At 42.8% G+C, this 8,104-nt stretch overlaps 1 long non-coding RNA gene, 1 other non-coding gene and 1 pseudogene across 2 annotated transcripts; all 3 read right to left on the bottom strand.

Moving 5' to 3' along the window:
* Window positions 1-2,478: 2,478 nt before the first annotated feature.
* Window positions 2,479-6,980, bottom strand: LOC124434545. The gene is made up of 2 exons (XR_006944822.1): window positions 6,971-6,980; window positions 2,479-2,824 (listed from the first exon to the last, which is right to left on the bottom strand). It is a non-coding gene; the product is annotated as an uncharacterized LOC124434545 (long non-coding RNA).
* Window positions 2,867-3,019, bottom strand: LOC124445448. The gene has a single exon (XR_006948155.1). It is a non-coding gene; the product is annotated as a 5.8S ribosomal RNA (ribosomal RNA).
* On the bottom strand, window positions 3,279-5,080 carry LOC124445441 (annotated as a pseudogene).
* Window positions 6,981-8,104: the final 1,124 nt, after the last annotated feature.

Consider the following 8,104-nt stretch of genomic DNA (forward strand, 5'->3'; position numbering starts at 1 on the left):
ATCTCGATGTGCCTTGACTCCCCCGACCTGGTCGGAAGTGACCGTGATGTCAGCGACGAAAGCCCTTTCCCTGTCCCAAAGGACAAGGTCAGGCTTCCGCACGACCAGAGTACGCCCAACAATCCTAGGCTCGACCATGACAGAGAAGCCAGCTCGCTCAGCCGCAGCCGAGCTAAACTGAACAACCCTATCATGCCTACGAATCCTAGGACCGCTGGTTCTAGCACATACTTGAATTATGTGCTGAGTCGTCTCCGGGCGCATGCATGCATCACAGAGTCTATCTCCCCCAGGTCTACCACGCGAATTGCGTGACTTACTTGGGAGGAGCCCACCTCTAGCCTTGATCGCAGCGATGAAGTTGGCCCCAGAAATATTCCGGGGGGGACTACTTACCCAGCGACTTCCCTGCGGGCATGCCCGTGCCTCCGACAAACCTCTCCCATCCACCTTGGTGTGCAGCACAGCAGCCCAAGCATTAAGCAAGGACTGCTTGTCGGTCACCAAGTGCCCTGCCAGAGTGGTATTGGCGGTTTGACTCATCAATTTTTGAAAGAAAGATGAGCCAAATAGGGCTTGTGAAATGGGATTAGCAGCCGAAAGGACGTTGTCATGTCGCCTCCTCTTCATTACAGGGATGGTATATCGTAATGAAGAGATACCGAGGCCACCATCAGCAATACCCGCATAGAAGAAAGCCACTGGAGTGTCACCTAGCAATTTCAACCATTGGCGTAAGTTGGCTCTAATGCTGGGATCGAGCCACTTTAACCACCCATGGCCTACTGGTGCCAACACGAGTTCGTGCAAATACTTGGGTATCAGGAACTGTTTTAATATCGTTAACCGCTGGTGGGGTTTCAACGTAGCTTCGGTGATGTTACGAAGTCCCCCCACCAGGTCGGATCTCAGGTCTTTTCGGAGTCTCGCTCCACTTGCACTCAACATTATACCCAAATATCTGTACTCCCCCGTTGCAGTCAATGATGGAATAAGACCGCTGTTGGTCGCCAGGAAAGGAGTTCGGTGTACGACCCATCGCTTGGCTTTCCCATCAATAATACAGCTGAGAGAGGCTGATTTTCCCTCACTCCCAGCACTGATGATGAGTCCACCTGCTGCAAGATGAGACTCCAACCTCCACAGTTGTTTCCGGAGGCCATTCCGAGTCTCACCAAGCAGCAAGATGTCGTCGGCATATCCGAGGTTATTAATTCAAATATTGCCGAACGAGAACCCCAGGTGGTTGTCCAATGAAGAGATTGCCCAGTCTAAGACTGCATTAAATAGAAAAGGTGACAACGGATCACCCTGCTTAACCCCTCTGTTGACATGGATGGGGTCACTCCTTTTCCCGTTATGCTCAAGCACTGTACTAGATCTCAAGTACAGTTCCTGGATGTAGGAAAGGAAAGGATCTGGACAGCCAAGACGACGCATTGCTGAAAGAATGGTGTCATGAGTGACCGAATCAAATGCCTTGCTCACATCCAGGAATACCAAGTGGAGAGGTGTTAGATTCCCCTTGGCACTATCTATGATAGCCTGTACTGAGAGTACATGCTGAGCAATCCCATCACCAGTTCGAAATCCCTTTTGGGTGTAATTTAAGGGAATCGTTGCATCACATCTATGAGCCATAACCATATGGAAGACTCGCAGAATGTGAGAGGCAATGGTGATGGGTCGGTAATTAAGAGGATTACCAGACTCGGAGCCCTTCGGTAAAAACACAGTCCTCCCAGCACATAATGGGCTGGGTTGGCTTCCACAAAGCAGCCATAGATTGAAATGGCTGCATAGGACATCTGCTCCAAGTCCAACGATATCCCTCATCCTTATCCCATCGGGGCCAGGCGCTGAATCAGCACCTGCCGATAACACCTTCAAGATCTCATCAGGTGTCACCTGAACAACAAGTGACCATTGCACCCCTCCAATGCAATCGGCATGTCGTGTATCTTTGATAGATGGTGTTTCAAAGATAGGCTGCCAGGTTCTTCGGAACTCGTCGACAGAAGGTGTGGATAATGGTTCAGGATTTCTCCATGAACCATCCAACACCTTGTGCGCTGCCGCAGATGGTTTTCGGGCATACAGATGCTGTATAGCACTGTATTGCGCACGTCTACGTCGGCGTTGGTCTAGAGAACGCTGAGGGTGGACACAATTTAGACTGGGGGGCTGCGTGCATGCAACTGAATCTGACAAACGAATTGCTAACTCCATTCGCTTCCCTTTCAACAGTTTCACGTACTTTTTCTCTTTTCAAAGTCCTTTTCATCTTTCCCTCACGGTACTTGTTCGCTATCAGTCTGCCCATATTTAGCTGTAGATGGAGTTTACCACCCATTTTGGGCTGCATTCCCAAACAACCCGACTCTTTGAAAACACCTCGCAAACACAAGGGCTTTGCCACGTGGGGTTGTCACCTCTATGACGTGCTGTTCCAAGCAACTTAGGCAGGCCCGACGTGCGGAAAGTATTTCTCGAAACTACAATTCGCCATTGCAACACAATGGAGATTTTCAATTTGAGCTATTCCCTCTTCATTCGCCATTACTAGGGGAATCCTTGTTAGTTTCTTTTCCTCTGCTTATTAATATGCTTAAATTCAGCGGGTAATCTTGCCTGATCTGAGGTTAAGATGTATGCACATGCACAATTTGGCTTGTCATCACGAGCGTTGCCATTTCACGTTGCCACAACAAGGTTGCAAGTTTAGCTTTTTGCCTTGTTTGCTGCAAGAGGGCTACAAACGTGCTGCACTTAGAAGAACGCGACGGCATTAGCATATTGCTATCCCCCACAACACTTCATTCAACTTTCAGTAAGACATTGCATGCTGAAAGTTAACGTTTATAACCAACACTCAGACAGGCATGCTCCCGGTATAACCAAGAGCGCAATTTGCGTTCAAAGATTCAATGATTCACTATATTCTGCAATTCACATTACGTATCGCAGCTGGCTGCGTTCTTCATCGATGCACGAGCCAAAAGATCCACCGTTAAAAGTTGTAAACATTATTGGCTTCTATTCTTTGTAATCACACAACTGTCAAACATCAAGTTAAATAAAAACACGCGAGAGGCCGGAAATGGCAAGGGAGGCTTATTTGAGTTTGAACAACACAATTTGCTTCCACATTGTTGCTTCCATCCACCCATTTAAGGACGTAGAAAGTCCACCTCCCATTTAGTTATAAGGTTCACAGAGTTCTTCGATTGTGAAGGTAAAAATAAGCAACCTAACACAAGCGAAATGTTATTGTACGGTGATGATCCTTCCGCAGGTTAACCTACGGAAACCTTGTTACGACTTTTACTTCCTCTAAATGATCAAGTTTGACCAGCTTCTTGACGTCCGTCGGATGAGCGGAACTCATCTGACAGTGCCAATCGGAGGCCTCACTAAACCATTCAATCGGTAGTAGCGACGGGCGGTGTGTACAAAGGGCAGGGACGTAATCAACGCGAGCTGATGACTCGCGCTTACTAGAATTCCTCGTTCAAGATCAAGAATTACAATGATCTATCCCCAGCACGACGATGATTCAAAGATTACCCACACCTTTCGGTGAAGGAGCAACTCGTTGCCATCGTCAGTGTAGCGCGTGCGGCCAGGACATCTAAGGGCATCACAGACCTGTTATTGCCTTCCTGACTTTGGTTAAACGCAACAGTCCCTCTAAGAAGTCGAGAGCGATTCGTGAATCGTCTGAGTATTTAGCAGATCAAGGTCTCGTTCGTTAACGGAATTAACCAGACAAATCACTCCACCAACTAAGAACGGCCATGCACCACCACCCATAGAATCAAGAAAGAGCTCTCAATCTGTCAATCCTTACTATGTCTGGACCTGGTGAGTTTTCCCGTGTTGAGTCAAATTAAGCCGCAGGCTCCACTCCTGGTGGTGCCCTTCCATCAATTCCTTTAAGTTTCAGCTTGCAACCATACTTCCCCCGGAACCCAAAGACTTTGGTTTCCCATAAGGTGCCAACGAGGTCATCAAATAACACTCGCTGATCCCTAGTCGGCATCGTTTATGGTTAGAACTAGGACGGTATCTGATCGTCTTCGATCCTCTAACTTTCGTTCTTGATTAATGAAAACATTCTTGGCAAATGCTTTTGCATTAGTTCGTCTTTCGTAAATCCAAGAATTTCATCTCTGACAACGAAATACGAATGCCCCCAACTGTCCCTATTAATCATTACTTCGGTTCCAGAAACCAATGGAAAATAGAACCAAAGTCCTATTCCATTATTCCATGCTTATGTATTCAAGCAAAAGCCTGCTTTGAACACTCTAATTTTTCAAAGTAAACGTCGCGTATCCAACACACACTCAGTTAAGAGCACCGAAGTCTGCGCGAAGAAGGCCAACGCCGACAGTAGCATACCTTGTGGCAGACCCGTCGTCGAGCCCGAAATCCAACTACGAGCTTTTTAACTGCAACAACTTTACAATACGCTATTGGAGCTGGAATTACCGCGGCTGCTGGCACCAGACTTGCCCTCCAATTGGTCCTCGTTAAGAGATTTAAATTGTACTCATTCCAATTACAAGACTACAAAAAAGCCCTGTATTGTTATTTTTGTCACTATCTCCCACGTCAGAATTGGGTAATTTGCGCCTGCTGCCTTCCTTGGATGTGGTAGCCGTTTCTCAGGCTCCCTCTCGGAATCGAACCCCAATTCTCCGTCACCCGTTGCAACCATGGTAAGCCACTACCTTACCATCGACAGTTGATAGGGCAGAAATTTGAATGAAACATCGCCGGCACAAAGTTAAAAGGCCATGCAATTCGAATAGTTACTATGTATCACCAATGGGTTTTGCGGCCATGAAGCCGCATTGGTGTTTAATCTAATAAATACATCCCTTCCAAAAGTCGGACTTTCGCATGTATTAGCTCTAGAATTACTACGGTTATCCAAGTAGTAAGTGGTACAATCAAATAAATGATAACTGATTTAATGAGCCATTCGCAGTTTCACAGTACAAGTGTTTATACTTAGACATGCATGGCTTAATCTTTGAGAGAAGCATATGATACTGGCAGGATCAACCAGTTAACTTCCATTGCTGAGATAAACTTAGGAACAGCATATATGCTAGAACCTGTTTTGTTTATGTTTCTCACATGGGATTGCTCAACAAAGAGCAAGTATACATCTATTTGCCACGTCTTTCAAAGTCTCTCATTGCAATTGATGCAAGCATTGACAGGAACACATACCCATAATGGTTCAATGTGCAGTATGTTTACAACAAATGCAAGTTTGTGAAGGAAGCATGATGAATTACCTCCTTCCATACGCAACATTAGTTTAGTACATATCAGTGTCCATTGGAAAGAATGTACAACACTCACAAACCAAGTGAATCACCTCATCTGCGATAAAGTTTTTCCACAATTTTGCACGAAAGCAATGAAAGAGCAAAACCAAATCTACATTAGACCGACTGCTTAATCATCACCTAGCACAAACTACGTTTCTCATTTGTACTTATTTTGTGAAGCATACTCACCTCACATAATACACCAAAAAAGCAATTCCCTTTTCCCAACACTTGGAGGGATAGACACAGAAAGGTCACCGTGACTCATTTTCCCCTCTCAGAGGGGCCTTCTGATGGTCTCCGTGACTCATTTCTCCCTCTCAGAGAGGCCTTCTGATGTTCACCGTGACTTATTTTTCCCCTCTGATAGAGGCCTTCTGATGGTCACCGTAACTCAATTTTCTCCTCTTAGAGAGGTGTCTTTGTGATTGGCCATGACATAGATTTTTTCTAACATAAAAAACTAAAATTACGAGTTTTAAACGTAATGTCAGTGGATCAGCTAAGGATGTTAGCTGGTTGCATAAATCATTCCGAATGCAGCAATAGCACTCAAACATCATTCTGATGAGAAGGTTCTATCACTGTTTAACACAACGCCGATGTACATATCATCACACTGTGCATGTGCAATTTGAGCACTCTTGCTATGTGTACAGGCTCTCATATTATGGCGTTTACCATTTTTGCATTATGGAAAAAAAAGATTGTCTTTTTAGATTTGAGCACTCTGCTGACTGTACAATACAGTCCATACAATGTATAACCGTACATCCTGTGTTCCAAGTCATGTATGTTTACACATGTCATACACATAATAATGTGATTTATTTTGAAGATTTTATCATGGTCAAACATGTGTCCTGGTTACAAAGGGCATGTTGATTTGTAACAACTACATAACACTTCATTTTTCAGCAGGTGCTATCATGGCCACCTTATACTTGGAAGATAACACAGTTCCCTTTCGCCAACACTTTGAGGACTTAGTATGTAAACAACACAAGACCTACCTAAGTTATTAAAAAGGCCAACTATCATTCCCAACATGGAAACAAGGATGTTAAAGTTCCTATGACATGTTTTCGAAACGATGATATTATAATAGTTTAGATGATTTCAAGAACATTTGCAATATATTTTATAATTGAAAATTTCATCTTTGTGGAGTTTGAGCACCTTAAAGTTGCGGATTTTGAACATTTCTTCATATTGACCGTGAGAGTAAAAAGACTGGTAATTAATAATGACAAATGGCCAGTGTGACGTCACATCGGGAACGCATTTCTGCTATTCTATAACGTTAGTATTATAGCAAACACTAAAAGATATATTTTTTAAGAAGTTTGCTAAAAAATTTTCCGTAAGATGCCACGCAGATGCGTCGTGTTTGGATGTTCAAACACATCAAATTGAAGAAGGGATTGCTCTCCATAGAATCCCATTTGTGAATGATACCAGACCAGAAGCTAAGAAACGTAGAAAAGCTTGGGTTGATTTTGTCAAAAGAAAACGAAAAATTGGGTACCTTCTGCGTCTTCCGAAGTTTGCTCTAAGCATTTTAAAGAGGATGACTTTGTGTGTCGCTTTACTGGTGAGATGGGAGTGAGTAATTCGGATACACCACTGCTTGTAGCTCCCACACTTAAGAGGGATAATATTGGCATATGTGTCTGGCCTTCAAAGCTTAATGAAACAGAAACCGTGTTATCAGAACGAGATCGTCGTCGCATTGTGAGTTTTACATATAAAAATCTATTTAAGGTTCTCCTTTCATTTATGTGTTGCTAACTTAGGAAGTAATTTCACAAAACTATTGATATAGGTATTTCACGCTCGGTGTGCAAATTACGAAGAGTGCAGTGAGTCAAGAAGGAAGCAATTTCCAAAATATAGAATCTTCTCAGCCTTGCACTTCTTTAAATAATGTATCTGCTGAAAATACAGATGAATGTATGCAAACAGACACTATGACTTTCATTGATGAAACTGATAACAGTTTTCATGGACCACTAAAGATCCTGGCAAATCAGCACATGTAAGTTTGATTAGCTCACTTTGAATGAAATTGAAATGAATAGAGTTACGTCTTCCAACAATGACAATATTTCTTTGCCGAACAATTTACCCTACATTAATAACTGCTTAGCAAATACACTGATTGGGCTATTATCAATGCTGTTTCATTAGAGCAGTTTACCACAAGTGTAAATTCAAGTTCCCCTTTTAAGAAATATTTAATATTCAAACTAAAAGTATTTTGTAAAAATATTATTATACACCTTGTACTTTAAAATTAAGAAAGTGTGGTTTATTTGAAGGAGTGGGTAAATGCAAATGACAAGTGGATCCAGACATTGCCACTGAAATGTCAAAACTGTGTGAAACTGACTAGCAAGCTGCTCCAAATGAAGAGAAAGATGCTGTTTTATAAAGCTCAAATGAGATTTGGTATGCTATTGTATAATGTAATCAATATTAGGTGAAAAATATAATAAATTGTATCAGTTAGGGAATACTGATCAAATTTAATGAGCTAATATATAAACTCAAATGATTATGTAAATTGGCGAATTAAGTTATGTTTTTCAGATCATGTTCCAGAAAATAACATCTATGATGCTGCTCATCATTCTGATATAATTGATGAAGATAATGCGGAGCACATGGATAGTGACTCTGGGGATCAAGAATCACAAGATTCCAATACAGATGAGGAAACTGAGGATGAACTTTCCGCAAATGTAACATCAAGT

The sequence above is a fragment of the Xenia sp. Carnegie-2017 genome, unplaced genomic scaffold, assembly GCF_021976095.1.
Source record: "Xenia sp. Carnegie-2017 unplaced genomic scaffold, XeniaSp_v1 HiC_scaffold_1, whole genome shotgun sequence".
In the NCBI taxonomy this organism is placed as follows: Eukaryota; Metazoa; Cnidaria; class Anthozoa; order Malacalcyonacea; family Xeniidae; genus Xenia; species Xenia sp. Carnegie-2017.